This window comes from Malus domestica, chromosome 08 (assembly GCF_042453785.1).
Source record: "Malus domestica chromosome 08, GDT2T_hap1".
NCBI classification, from domain to species: domain Eukaryota; kingdom Viridiplantae; phylum Streptophyta; class Magnoliopsida; order Rosales; family Rosaceae; genus Malus; species Malus domestica.
Window position 1 is genome coordinate 29584692 of NC_091668.1, and position 15078 is coordinate 29599769.

A 15078-nucleotide genomic window follows, 5' to 3' on the forward strand; every position below is an offset into this window, starting at 1 on the left:
TTTGCAATCATTCAAACCAAACTTTTCAAGCAAGATTTCAGCATACTTCTTTTGATGAATGAAGATGCTATTTGCCTCTTGAATTACCCCAATGCCAAGAAAATGATGTAAGAGGCCAAGATCAGTCATTTCATACATCTTCATCATCTCTTCTTTAAATTCTTCAATCATTGCAGCATTATTTCCAGTGTAGACAACATCATCCACATAGATTGAGACAATGAGATTCTTGTCGTTGTTTGTCTTGGTGTAGAATGTAGCTTCACTAAGACTCTTCTGAAATCATTTCTCAGTGAAATAGGAATCGATCTCGCTGTACCAAGCTCTCGGAGCTTGCTTTAGACCATGAAGCGCCTTTCTTAGTTTGTACATCTTTTCTGGAAACTCTTGACATGTGAACCTTGAGGTTGTTCCACAAACACCTCTTCCTCTAACACTCCATTTAGAAATGCAGATTTGACATCCAATTGATGCAACTTCCAACCTTTTTTGGCTGCTAGGGCTATCAAGGTCCTTATGGTGTCTAACCTTGCTATTGGAGCAAAGGTTTCATTGAAGTATACACCAGGCTTCTGAGAGTAGCCTTTAGCTACCAATCTGGCCTTGTTCTTCTGCACAGAACCATCTAGGTTAAGCTTCACTTTGTATACCCATTTTACACCAATTATAGGCTTGTCACTTGGTCGATTTACAAGTTCCCAAGTGTCATTCTTCTCAATCATTTCAAGCTCTTCCTTCATTGCTTTCTTCCAAGCTTTGTCTTTCTCAGCTTCTTCATATGTTTCTGGTTCCACTACACAGTAATTACACGTAGCATAAATCTCATCCAAGTTTCTCAATCTCACCGGAGTTGAACTTAGAGTTGTTATCTATGATTGACTTGATTGTGTACTCATACTAGCTTGCTGTGAAGTCCCTGTATGTCACCATTATATATGACTTATTTTTTAACTGAGATCTTCATAGGCTCCCTTGTTTGCCTTTTGTTTAGATCAAGTTGTACAGAGATATTATCCTTCTCTTCCACTCTTGTTTCCCAGTTCCATGTTAAGTCTTCATCAAAGATAATATCCCTTGACAAGATTATCTTCTGAGTTAACAAATTATAAACTTTGTACCCTTTCTCACTAGTACCATAGCCCATAAAAACACCATTGTTACTTGATTTCTCCAACTTATGCCTTAGTTGGTGAGGGATGAGAGTGTAACACACTGAGCCAAACACTTTCAGGTGCTTCACAGAGGGCTTCCTTCCACTGAACACTTTGAATGGTGTCTTCTTATCCAGTGTTTTAGTAGGGCACCTATTCAATAGGTACACTGAGGTGTTCACAGCTTCACCCCAGAATGTATAAGGCATGTTCTTCTCATGCATCATAGACTTAGCCATTTCGACTATAGTCCCATTTTTTCTTTTTGCAATGCCATTTTGCTATGGTGAATATGCCACAGTGAGTTGCTTTTTCAACCCCACATCTTCACAGAATTCATTGAACTCTTGTGAGGTGTACTCACCACCTCTATCACTTCTTAGTCTTTTGATTTGGTATCCACTTTGCAATTCCACCATTGCCTTAAATTTTTTTAATATTGTGAATACTTCTGACTTAAACCTCATGAAATACACCCACACATCCGTGAGTAATCATCAATGAAGGTTAGGAAATACCTGTTTCCACTGATTGTTGTTGTTTTCATTGGTCCACACACATCTGTGTGACTCAATTCGAGTGGCTTTGTTGCCCTCCAAGCCTTGCCTGCTTCAAATGGATCCCTGTGATGCTTCCCAAATACACATCCTTCACAGGTTTCTTTGTAGTGATCCATCTTTGGTATCCCTTGTACCATTTCATACTTTTGTAGATTTTCTAGGCTTGTCATGTTTAAGTGACCAAACCTCTTGTGCCATAGTTTCATAGAACATGTCACACTTGCTTTCCTTGCCACTTGTTCTAAGTACTTCAACACAAGTGGAAAGCTTCTGTTTTTCACTTCCACTTTGGTCACCAAATTTGATAGAGATCTGTCATCATAGATCTCAACCACAGTTCCCCCAAAGAGTAGGAAATAGCCATGCTCCATCATTTGACCCACACTAAGTAGGTTTTCATTAATCCTGGCACTAGCATCACATCCCTTATGCATCTTCTTCATTTCTTGGTGTTGATAACCAGAGTTCCTCTTCTAGTGGCCTTGACAATGTTCCCATCACCCATTTTCACATTTCCAGTGAAGTTTGTATCAATATCAATGAGTAAAGACTTATGTGCAGTCATGTGGTTTCTACAGCCACTGTCAACGTACCATACTTCATTGTTTTTCTCCACTTTTGCACTAAAAGCACATAACACATTTGCTTCTTCCTCCACTTGATTTGCACAGTTCACTTGCTGTACATTCTTTGATCTGCAGTCTTTCATAATGTGGCCAAACCTGTTGCATTTGTGGCACCTAGGCTTGTCTTTGAACCAACATTCTCCAAGATGAAATTTGTCACAATGTTTGCATTGTTGTTTGGTTCTTGGACCTGTATTTGTGTTGCTGCCTTGGTTAGGTATAGAGTTGTGATACCCCTTTCCTTCCAATTTCTTGTTCTTGCCCTTCCACTGTGGTTTCTGATTGCTTGCACTGGCTTGACTACCAAATCCAACATTGAGTGATTGAAAGGCTTTCTCAGGTGCAAAATTAGCATGCCTCTCAAGCCTTTGGTCAAAAGCTCTTAAAGATGCCATCACATCTTGCACACTGAGAGTTTTAGTATCTTTGGTTTCTTCAATAACACTCACTATTGAATCATATGGTTTAGTCAAACTGATTAACAGTTTCTGGACAATTCTTTCATTAGGCAGTTCCTCAGCATATGTTTTCATTTTGTTTACCATATCAAACAGCCTAGTAAAGTAGTCTTTTAACAGCTTATTCTCCCTCATTCTTGTATACTCAAAATCTCTTATAAGGGACTGAAATTTTACCTTTTTGACTTTAGTGTCTCTTCTATACTCTTGTTGTAAAACTTCCTAAGCTCCATTTGCAGTCTTTTCATTTGCTATCCTCGGGAAAATGATGTCTGAAACAGTACCTTGGATGATTCCAAGTGCTCTAGCATCCTCCATTTGGTTCTGCTTCAGTGTCTTGAGTTGTGCTTCCGTGAGGTCCTCCTCTAGAGCATTGACCTCCATCTCAGGTAGTTCATACCCATGTTGAACCATATCCCATAGATCATAGGATTTGAAAATGGTTGTCATTCTTATTCCCCAAAAATCATAATTCTCCCTATCAAAGACTGGAGCTTTTAGCTCACTGCTACTGCTGGATCCCTTCATTTTTAGAATTGTTTGTTGGTTCTCCCTATCAAAGACTGGAGCTTTTAGCTCACTGCTACTGCTGGATCCCTTCATTTTTAGAATTGTTTGTTGGTTGTTGTTGTTGAGGACACTTCGTTGGTGCTCCCAAAAATCTTAACTTGCACAGATTACGCCCAAAAAGTTTTTCAGATCAAAAACTGAGCTCTGAGGCTATGATAAAGTTGATTTGTCTTTGGTGTTTTTGGTTGGTTTATTTTGATCAGTTTCTTAAGGATAGAATGGCAGAGAATTGAGAGGATATTGGAGTGTGATTTTCAACTTCAAGGCTGTGCATTACAAAATGCATTAGCCATAAGTAGTGAAAATGTGTAAGGGTATGGTACATTTCTATCACCCATACTTGTGTAAAAGAGTTGGTGATAAGACAATATTTAAACACTAAATTACCTTACTACTCCAGATTAAATCCTAGCCCTTCATTGGGATTTAAGTGATCTAATTTGGAGTGTACATTTGTCACTCACACATCTAAATAAAAAACTAGTCGTTGGAGGCCAACCCTCCCTTTCTTCTTCTTCCTTCTTCTTCCTTCTTCGATGCAGATAGCACCCTTTACTAAGGAGCTCCTTGCTGCCTTTGACCCCTCGTCTCCAAGAGCTGGTTAGCTTCTAACAGTACCCGTAACCCTAACACACATATACAGAATGCAACAAACATACGCATACCTATTATGCTGCTGTAAATTTGAAATTACAGATAATATTCCTCCTCACAAACCCTAAAACGAAAATTGAAAAGCATACCAAAAGGATTCCGAATCATCTCACCTCGAAGCTTCGTCAGTTGGGCTGGAATTGGATTCTTCCCGTGCCCGGAACCTTGTTCGGCCAGGGACTTGGACTTAGCCTTCGCCTTTGATATGGCTTTGGGTCGGCGATACATGATTTTTGTCACAGAGAAGAGGTTGCACGAGTCATTTTTCTTTGTTTTGGTTGCATTGTCGAGTGTGTTTGCGACTAGTTAGACAGAGTTCTATACTAAACGGTACCAATAGGGAGGTGAGTTCAGCCTACTATAGGGGTGGGGGCGAGCAAATTTGCACTCTTATATTTTGTTGATTTGTCATTCTAGAAACTAATGATAAAAAATAATCTCAAAATCTGATGAACAAAATGTGAGCGAATTGTAATTTAATTTATTATTAAGTTATTTATATTGTATATAAAAAAGTATTTAACCATGGTTAATTAAAGTACTTAACCATGGTTAATTAAAGTACTTAACCATGGTTAATTAAAGTACTTAACCATAGTTAAGCCACCACCACGCTATAAGATGGTCGGTAACACTCACCACGTAGTAAGGGTAGTGAACAAATTCGAACTCAAATATGATAAAAACGAAAACGTACGTTCATTCATTTGCTTTCTTACTCTTTTCTACTAAAAAATTACTGATCACCAATTCTTTCCTTATTTGATCAATTTTAACGGTCTCGTAATAGTCTTTCCTTGTAGACAAAATTTGTATAACAAACATTATATTTAAATTTTCACCTTCGATATTTTTACTTAATTATCGAGGCTTTTGCCAGATGGGGAAGCTTTGCAACTTATTGTTGCCCAGAAAATAAGACGAAAGGTTCGTTGCATGGAAATTACATACCCCCACCAGATGTAACGTGCACCCCAAGCAACCATTGCCAGGGCCTCGTCAGTCCATTCAAAATTCAAAGCAAGATATCTGGGCATCAAAGATCCAGTCCAATTTGCAACAGAATTCGAAAAATAACCACCACCATCTTTGGTTGATGATTAGTTAGTTTCATTCAAAATCACTCGCAACAATTATCAATTAAAAACACCACCAATACATGCAAATCAAAGCAAACTCTAAATTAAACACAGAAAACACTATGTTTATCCGTCAGCCATGAATGGCAACGATTGAATTATCTAACTCAAGTATTCCAGGTCAGACATGAGTCCATGTTAAGAACATGTAATATAGAGTGCTGAAATGAAACGATAATTCAACAACTGCTGCATGTATGCACCCAGGAACCTCCTCAGATTCAACAATCAGAAATCAGCAGGATGATATATCATTGATAAAAAATCAGAAGGATGATATATCACTGGTCAAAAGGGTGGGACTGGGAGAACCCTAAGAGTCCTTATCTTCAGGGAAGAAGAACTCTTTCCATAATCTAGTTTTTTCGATCTTTTTGTTCGGCTTCGGGCATTCTGAGGTCCTGTGGTGACCAATCTCATCACAGAAAGAACACCAAAGGATATGAACACGCCTCCCGTATATTTCATAGCCTTTGCCAACTTGAGTTACACCGAAGGGGAGACGTCTCCTCCATGGACATTGTTCAGGAGCGTGGCCAAACTTAGTGCAAATTGGACAACTAGATGGCAATTCGGAAACTATGCGTGGCTCGACTATGCATTTGGGTATTTTGTCCTCCTTGGAAAAAGCTGGGCAATTACTCTTCTCCTCTAGTTGGATTTGAGCCAGAGAGTCTGCAACAGCCTTTACATTCTTGAGGTGAGTCGTCGGAGAGTCTTTAACAGCCGCCTTTCTTTCTTTCTTCTTCTCTGTGTGTTTGGGAAAATGTACAGGTATTAATAACATAGATAAGCTAAGTAGGCCCTCTGGACTCGGCCTTAATTCCTTTGTATTCTCAATCTCATTCATCATTGGAAATACTTACTACTAATGCTTCATGCTCAATTACGTGCTACTACACAGGGTTAATTTGTTAGGATAACAAAGCTAAATATGTATAAAATAAGTAACTACTGGAAATTAACACTCCCCTACGACTACGAAATTTTGTTAAGAATTCTTTCGGCACGAGTAACCGGCCTGGCCAAATCAAACTGGATTGCAATAATTGATTGATTGTGAATAGAATATCATCTGGCTAGCTATATACGAAATTCAGTTGAAAATTATACTCAGTAACTAGGCAAATCAATCAAGATTGCGATATATACTTAATTGACTGTAAAAAGAATTTTTAGCTATTATTACTTATCAATGTGATTAGTGCGTACGCACCTCAAGTAGGGTTGGATACGAGTTCGAAGGAGAAATTTTGGGAAGATCTTGGAGACTTGGTGCAAGGAATTGCTCAGACGGAGAAGTTATTTATAGGAGGAGATTTAAATGGACACGTGGGCAGGGAGACAGGCAACTATGGAGGTTTTCATGGTGGCCATGGTTTTGGGGAGAGAAACGAGGATGGGGAAGCTATCTTGGATTTTGCAATGGCATATGATCTCTTCTTAGCCAACACCTTCTTTAAGAAGAGAGAAGAACATGTGATCACCTACAAGAGTGGGTCGTCAAAAACACAAATAGATTTTCTTCTAATGAGGAAAGGGGATCGTATAACTTGTAAGGATTGCAAAGTTATACCAGGAGAGAGCGTGGCTAATCAACATCGCTTGTTGGTGATGGATGTACATATCAAAAGAGTAAGACAAAAGAACAAGACTTGGAAGTGCCCAAGGACTAGATGGTGGAATCTAAAAGAAGAAAAACAAGTCATTTTCAAAGAGAAGGTAATCACCCAATGTGTGTGGGATAGAGAGGGGGAAGCTAGCCAAATGTGGGATTCCATGGCTAGTTGTATCCGAAAAGTAGCAAAAGAGGTATTAGGAGAGTCCAAGGGCTTTGCCCCACACCAAAAGGAATCTTGGTGGTGGAATGAGGAGGTACAAACAAAGGTGAAGGCTAAGAAGGAATGTTGTAAAGCCTTATACAAGGAGAGGACCGATGAAAATGGTGAAAAGTATAGAAAAGCGAAGCAAGAGGCGAAAAAAGCTGTCAGAGAAGCTAAGTTAGCGGCTTACGACGATATGTATAAACGACTAGATACCAAAGAAGGAGAGTTGGATATCTATAAACTATCTAGAGCAAGGGAAAAGAAGACAAGGGACCTAAACCAAGTGAGGTGCATCAAGGATGAGGATGGAAAGGTTCTTGCTACAGAGAACGCGGTTAAAGACAGATGGAGAGGTTATTTTCATAATCTTTTCAATGAAGGACATGAAATGAGTGATTCTTTAGGGGAGTTGAGTAACTCAGAAGAGTGTAGAAACTACTCTTTTTATCGTCGAATCCGGAAGGAAGAAGTGGTTGTAGCTTTGAAGAAGATGAAGCATAAAAAAGCAATAGGCCCAGACAATATACCAATCGAAGTGTGGAAACTTTTGGGAGAGACAGGTATAACATGGCTCACTGACCTTTTCAATAGGATTTTGAAAACGAAGAAGATGCCAAATGAGTGGCGAACGAGCACTTTGGTGCCTATCTACAAGAACAAGGGCGACGTACAAAATTGCATGAACTATAGGGGTATTAAGCTAATGAGTCATACAATGAAGCTCTGGGAGAGAGTCATTGAGCATAGATTGAGGCAAGAGACACGGGTTTCGGACAACCAATTCGGGTTCATGCCAGGGCGCTCAACCATGGAGGCAATCTATCTCTTACGAAGATTGATGGAAAGATATAGAGATGGGAAAAAGGATTTACACATGGTCTTTATAGATTTGGAAAAAGCGTATGATAGGGTCCCAAGAGACATTCTTTGGAGGATTTTAGAGAAGAAAGGAGTACGAGTAGCATATATCCAAGCTATAAAGGATATGTATGAAGGAGCAAAGACTGCCGTAAGAACTCATGAAGGACAAACCGAAAGCTTCCCCATAACTGTAGGATTACATCAAGGCTCATCCTTAAGTCCTTACCTTTTTGCGTTGGTAATGGATGAGTTAACAGGACATATTCAAGATGATATTCCTTGGTGTATGCTTTTCGCAGACGATATAGTGTTGATAGATGAAACTCAGGAAGGGGTAAATGCAAAGCTTAACCTTTGGAGAGAAGTGTTGGAATCTAAAGGTCTTCGCCTAAGCCGATCAAAGACAGAATATATGGAGTGCAAGTTCAGTGCAAATGGAGGCCAAAACGAGTTAGGGGTGAGGATCGGAGATCAAGAAATACCAAAAAGCGACCGTTTTCGTTACCTAGGATCTATCTTGCAAAAGAACGGAGAATTAGATGGAGATCTCAACCATAGAATACAAGCTGGATGGATGAAGTGGAAGAGTGCATCCGGTGTGTTGTGTGACCGCCGTATGCCATTGAAGCTCAAGGGAAAATTTTATAGGACGGCAATAAGGCCGGCGATGCTGTATGGCACAGAATGTTGGGCGGTGAAACATCAACACGTACACAAAATGGGTGTAGCGGAGATGAGGATGCTTCGTTGGATGTGTGGGCACACGAGAAAGGATAAGATTAGGAATGAGGATATCCGGGGTAAAGTAGGAGTAGCCGAAATTGAAGGAAAGATGAGAGAAAATCGGTTACGGTGGTTTGGACATGTGCAAAGAAGGCCTACTGACGCTCCGATTAGAAGATGCGACTATGGGACAGAGGTTCAGGGCCGAAGGGGTAGAGGAAGACCTAGGAAAACTTTGGAACAGACTCTAAGAAAAGACTTAGAGTACTTGGATCTAACGGAGGACATGACACAGGATCGAGCACAATGGCGTTCTAAGATTCATATAGCCGATCCCACTCAGTGACTTGGATTTTCCAAGTCTTCAATCGAGAAGTTTTCCTCACTCGGGAAATTAAGGGAACACTACCCCAACCTACATGCTCCACTCAGAAAGCTTCAACATACAAGCTTCAACAAAAGAAAATTCAAAGAACTTAGCGAAGAAGACTTTGGTGTATTTAACACAATACGTTGAAATGAAGGAAAGCTTATTTATTGATATCCCCGATCAGCTACAAATATGTACATATACATGAGTCAAAATAAACACACAAGAGGGAGCCTTCACAAAGGTTGCTTAGGAGAAGTCTCAGCAGTCGGTAGAGCCCCAGAAAGAGAAGGCACCGGAGGGGGATCATTTGGAGCCTCAGTACTGGACAGAACCCTAGAAGGAGGAGGCATCAGAGGTTGATCATTCGGAGCTTCATTACGCGGTACAGCCCCAGAAGACGAAGGCAATAAATGCCTTTGGAACAAACCCACAAATCTCTGATGATCAAGTAAAACCTGACCATCAGTTTCCTTCATCTGGTCAAGCTTCCTCTTCATGTTTGTAGCATAGTCATGTGCGAGCCGGTGCAACTGTTTATTCTCATGCTTGAGCCCTCTAATCTCCTGTTTGAGACTCATCACTTCAGCCGCCAAGGATTCAACTTGGCGGGTTCGAGCAAATAGGCGTTGGGCCATATTAGACACAGAACCTGCACACTGAACACTGAGAGCCAGCGAATCCTTAACAGCTAACTCATCAGACCGTTTGGAAAGTAGTCTGTTATCTTTGGGAGTGAGAAGGTTCCTGGCCACCACCGCAACGGTCATATCATTCTTCATCACGGAATCCCCAACGGTAAGAGGACCAGTAGGGGAGACGAAGGATGGGCGCCATATGTTGTCTGGAGAAGGCGGGGCTGCCTCTTCAACAAGGTTCAAGTCAAAACGACGGTCGGAGGGGCCAGACATTTTCAAAGGTGTTGAAGAGAGAAGAGGTCGGACAAATCAAGATCTTAGAAGTGCAAGAATGAAGCTTCTACTGGTGGAGATTCAAGTGTGCTTTGGAACTTAATGTCAGCCTCTATAAAAATCTGCACTCGACGGAGCTTCAGAAATCGAAGAGGCGCCTGCTCAGAAATCGAAGAGGCGTTTGCTTTCTCAAAAGCTGGGCTGCTTAGAGATCACGAGGGTTGATCTCAGAAATCGAAGAGGCGTTTGCTTTCTCAAAAGTTGGGCTGCTCAAAGACCACGAAGGTCGATCTCAGAAATCGAAGAGGCGCTCGTTTTCTCAAAAGCTGGGCTCCCCAGAGACCACGAGGGCCGATCTCAGAAATCGAAGAGGCACCTACTTTTCCAGCCTTGTCAGCACCCGTCACACGCACACTCAGCTTTGCAGAAATTATGGGCATTCTGTCGAAGACTTCTAGGGAAGTAGAAAACACATGAATCTTACTGTTCAATCACCCACTTCTCACACGCAACAATAGCTCATGGGTACCACAGATAACTTTGCCAAAGTTCTCTGCCAAAGTTGAGCACGTGAAGCTTGCAGCTCCCACTACATCGCTCTGACCAAGAAGGGTAAAAGAATAGCAAAGAAACAGCACTAACAAAGTTTAGACCCATAAATTTTGAAGGTCTAGCTACCATATTATTACCCACAAGGGTAAAGGAACAGTACCACTGCTGGATAATTGGAAAGTCCCTGTGTGTCAACCTCTGTGCTTCGTGGCAAGGTAGACTAGCAAACATGCCCAACCTTTACTCACATTCGAGAAAACACTCCCAATAAGATTGCTTGCTCCAAAATCGAAGAGGCACCGTCCTCCGAATCTCGAGAGCCAGACTCCCAACATGACTACTTTCTTAAAAATCGAAGAGAGGGTAAAGGAACAGTACCATTGCTGGATAATTGGAAAGTCCCTGTGTGTCAACCTCTGTGCTTCGTGGCAAGGTAGACTAGCAAACATGCCCAACCTTTACTCACATTCGAGAAAACACTCCCAACAAGATTGCTTGCTCCAAAATCGAAGAGGCACCGCCCTCCGAATCTCGAGAGCCAGACTCCCAACGTGATTACTTTCTCAAAAATCGAAGAGACACTGCTCCCCGAATCTTCGAGAGCCAGACCCCCAGCATGATTGCTTTCTCAAAAATCGATGAGGCATCGTTCTCCGAATCAATCGAAGAGGCGCTTGCTTTCTCAAAAGCTGGGCTGCTCAGAGACCACGAGGGCCGATCTCAGAAATCGAAGAGGCACCTACTTTTCTAGCCTTGTCAGCACCTGTCACACGCACACTCAGGTTTGCAGAAATTATGGGCATTCTGTCGAAGACTTCTGGTGAAGTAGAAAGCACATGAATCTTACTGTTCAATCACCCACTTCCCACACGCAACAATAGCTCATGGGTACCACAGATAACTTTGCCAAAGTTCTCTGCCAAAGTTAAGCACGTGAAGCTTGCAGCTCCCACTACATCGCTCTGACCAAGAAAGGTAAAAGAATAGCAAAGAAACATCACTAACAAAGTTTAGACACATAAATTTTGAAGGTCTAGCTACCATATTATTACCCACAAGGGTAAAGGAACAGTACCACTGCTGGATAATTGGAAAGTCCCTGTGTGTCAACCTCTGTGCTTCGTGGCAAGGTAGACTAGCAAACATGCCCAACCTTTACTCACTTTCGAGAAAACACTCCCAACAAGATTGCTTGCTCCAAAATCGAAGAGGCACCGTCCTCCGAATCTCGAGAGCCAGACTCCCAACATGACTACTTTCTCAAAAGCGAAGAGAGGGTAAAGGAACAGTACCATTGCTGGATAATTGGAAAGTCTCTGTGTGTCAACCTTTGTGCTTCGTGGCAAGGTAGACTAGCAAACATGCCCAACCTTTACTCACATTCGAGACAACACTCCCAACAGGATTGCTTGCTCCAAAATCGAAGAGGCACCGCCCTCCGAATCTCGAGAGCCAGACTCCCAACATGATTACTTCCTCAAAAATCGAAGAGACACTGCTCTACGAATCTCGAGAGCTAGACCCCCAGCATGATTGCTTTCTCAAAAATCGAAGAGGCATCGTTCTCCGAATCTCGAGAGCCAGATACCACAGACCACTTTTTCAAAGTGCTCTGACAGAGTTAAAACATGTGAAACTGGCAGCTCCCACTACCGTGCTATGACCAAGCAGGGTAAATGAATAGCATTACTACCTGTTGTTAGGGAGACTCCTATATATGTCGACCTCCATCCCCAACGGACAGGCAGACCTGCAAAAATGCTCAACCCTTCATCATATCTGAGAGGGCACTCCCAACGAAGCCTTTCGAAATATTCAGCTTTCTTTCCCCCCGATAATACCTCTGCAAACAAGCTATACTAGAGCAAGAATATCTCATATCATCAGGGTTAAAAGCAAGAGTATCCCATATCATGCTTTTTCCCTGTCTTTTCCTTTGGCCTTGTTTTTACCTGCAAGACAAGGAGAAAGAGAGCAATTAGTCAGCACTTGGATCAAGCTTCCAGCCAGGAACTGACTGCCTGGAACCCCTTACCTGATTACTTACCTGGCATTGCTCTCGAGTACTCATCTTCAACATCTTATGTTTCCAGGGAAGATTCCGCATCTGCTTGAGGAACAGATAGGGCAAGTGCGAAGGATACAAGGAAGCATGTGGAGACAAGCGTAACAGCACACGTGCCGATACACCCATTACTCTGTCAAAAGCAAAAGTATCCCATATCAGCAGGGTGGAACGTACTCTAGATTTGATGGACTTGTTTTGACCCTCAAATTCTTCAGTCGGCCTTATACTCTGGAGGAAACCAGAAAACCCTCCAGCTCAGTTCAAGAATAAGCCTGTGGAAAGTTACTTCTTCAAAAGCAAAAGTATCTCATATCATCTCTTCTCATTTTTCTTCTCTTTATCCTTCATGCTGCTGCAAGATGGGGAGAAGGTGAACAATCAGTCGGAGCTCTGATTGCTTACCTTGTCTGTCACCTCTTTCAGCAGACCCCCTAGCTCGGCGACTTGGGGGACTCCTACTACATGGTTTGTATCGCGCTTGACCAAGCCTGAGACTACAAGTAAGCTTCAAGTGAAATTGATACATTACCTTGTGCATCTCCACCAGTTAAAGATACCACCCCTGGATGGAGGAAGAGTACTTCCAGAGAAGATGCCACATCTACCTATGAGACAGATAAGGCAAGTCAAGACGACACCACACTCCGATACTTAGAAGTTTCGTGATTACGAGATCATTCTCCCACAATATTTCCTAATGTCATTTGTACTAAATCATTCACTTGTACTCACTAAAGGAGAGCTTGAACCTATGTACTTGTGTAAACCCTTCACAATTAATGAGAACTCTTCTATTCCGTGGACGTAGCCAATCTGGGTGAACCACGTACATCTTGTGTTTGCTTTCCTATCTCTATCCATTTATATACTTATCCACACTAATGACCGGAGCAATCTAGCGAAGATCACAAAAAGCGACCGTTTTCGCTACCTAGGATCTATCTTGCAAGAGAACGGAGAATTAGATGGAGATCTCAACCATAGAATACGAGCTGGATGGATGAAGTGTAAGAGTGCATCCGGCGTGTTGTGTGACCGTCGTAGGCCACTGAAGCTCAAGGGAAAATTTTATAGGACGGCAATAAGGCCAGCGATGTTGTATGGCACAGAATGTTGGGCGGTGAAGCATCAACACGTACACAAAATGGGTGTAGCGGAGATGAGGATGCTTCGTGGGATGTGTGGGCACACGAGAAAGGATAAGATTGGGAATGAGGATATCCGAGGTAAAGTAGGAGTAGCCGAAATTGTAGGAAAGATGAGAGAAAATCGGCTCCGATGATTTGGACATGTGCAAAGAAGGCCGACTGACGCTCCGGTTCGAAGATGTGACTACGGGACAGAGGTTCAGGGCCAAAGGGGTAGAGGAAGACCTAGAAAAACTTTGGAAGAGACTCTAAGAAAAGACTTAGAGTACTTGGATCTAACGGAGGACATGACACAAAACCGAGCGCAATGGCGTTCTAGGATTCATATAGCCGACCCCACTTAGTGGGAAAAGGCTTTGTTGTTGTTGTTGTTGTTGTATTACTTAATGAATCAGTTTATAAAAATAAAACAAACATCAACATAACAAGGGAATCTGAATTTTACGAACATAAAAAATAAGACATCAAGAACCCAAATTAATTAATGAATCAATTTATAAAAATAAAACAAACACATATTTTCAACATAAAAAGGGAATTTGAATTTTATGAATACAAAAAATAAGCCGTAACCCTAATTAAAAATATATGCAGACTCCAACAAACATATGCGGCCCAATTATGCTGCTGTAAATTCAAAATTACAGATAATATTCCTCCTCAGAAACCCTAAAAACGAAAATTGAAAAGCATACCAAAAGGACTCCGAATCTCACCTCGGAGCTTCGTCGGTTGGGCTGGAATTGGATTCTTCGCATGCCCGGATCCTTGTCCGGCGAGCGACTTGGACTTAGCCTTCGCCCTTGATGTGGCTTTGGGTCGGCGATGCATGGATTTTGTCAGAGAGAGGGAGAGAGACCGCACTCTGCCCGCGTCCTCCTATTTTTATTTTTTTTGGTTGGATTGTCGAGTCGACTGTGTTTGGAGCTGGTTAGACAGACTTATATACCAAACCTTCAAAGTGGAATTGACTATAATACCCTTCACATTTATTTGATTGTCTTTTGTTTCCTTTTTAATCTAATACAACCCAACATGAATCTCCATGATTTATGGACTGGGGCTAACAACACAGATAAATTAACATTTTTTTTAACAAGCAATATTATATACACTAAGAGAACGGGGAAGTGGGCTAAGTATCACAATGAGAAATCATAATAATGTAGTTTAAATTCGCTTTTGGCGAGAATCGAACATAAGATCTCTCACTTACAAGTGAAGAGAAATATCACTAGACCGTAGTACTAAGTGGCCAGATAAATTAACACTTAAGATCTGAGGTTTAAAGTGAAGGTTGAATCAACTTCGGATTGTTACAAATTGTTACGAGATTTACGAACAAATTTCAAGAGTCTCATTTTGAAAACCAAATCTCTATTCAACCTTCTAACTACTAACTTCATTTATTTGTCTTTAAACTGTCACTACTTATGTAGTTATGCTACTATTTGTGAAAAT

The 15078-nt window shown here is 41.5% G+C and overlaps 1 long non-coding RNA gene across 1 annotated transcript; it reads right to left on the reverse strand.

The window, feature by feature from the left end:
* Window positions 1–5084: 5084 nt before the first annotated feature.
* Window positions 5085–14536, reverse strand: LOC114826659 (uncharacterized). Its single transcript, XR_011583401.1, has 2 exons — window positions 14334–14536; window positions 5085–5908 (listed from the first exon to the last, which is right to left on the reverse strand). It is a non-coding gene; the product is annotated as an uncharacterized lncRNA (long non-coding RNA).
* Between the last annotated feature and the right edge of the window lie 542 nt (window positions 14537–15078).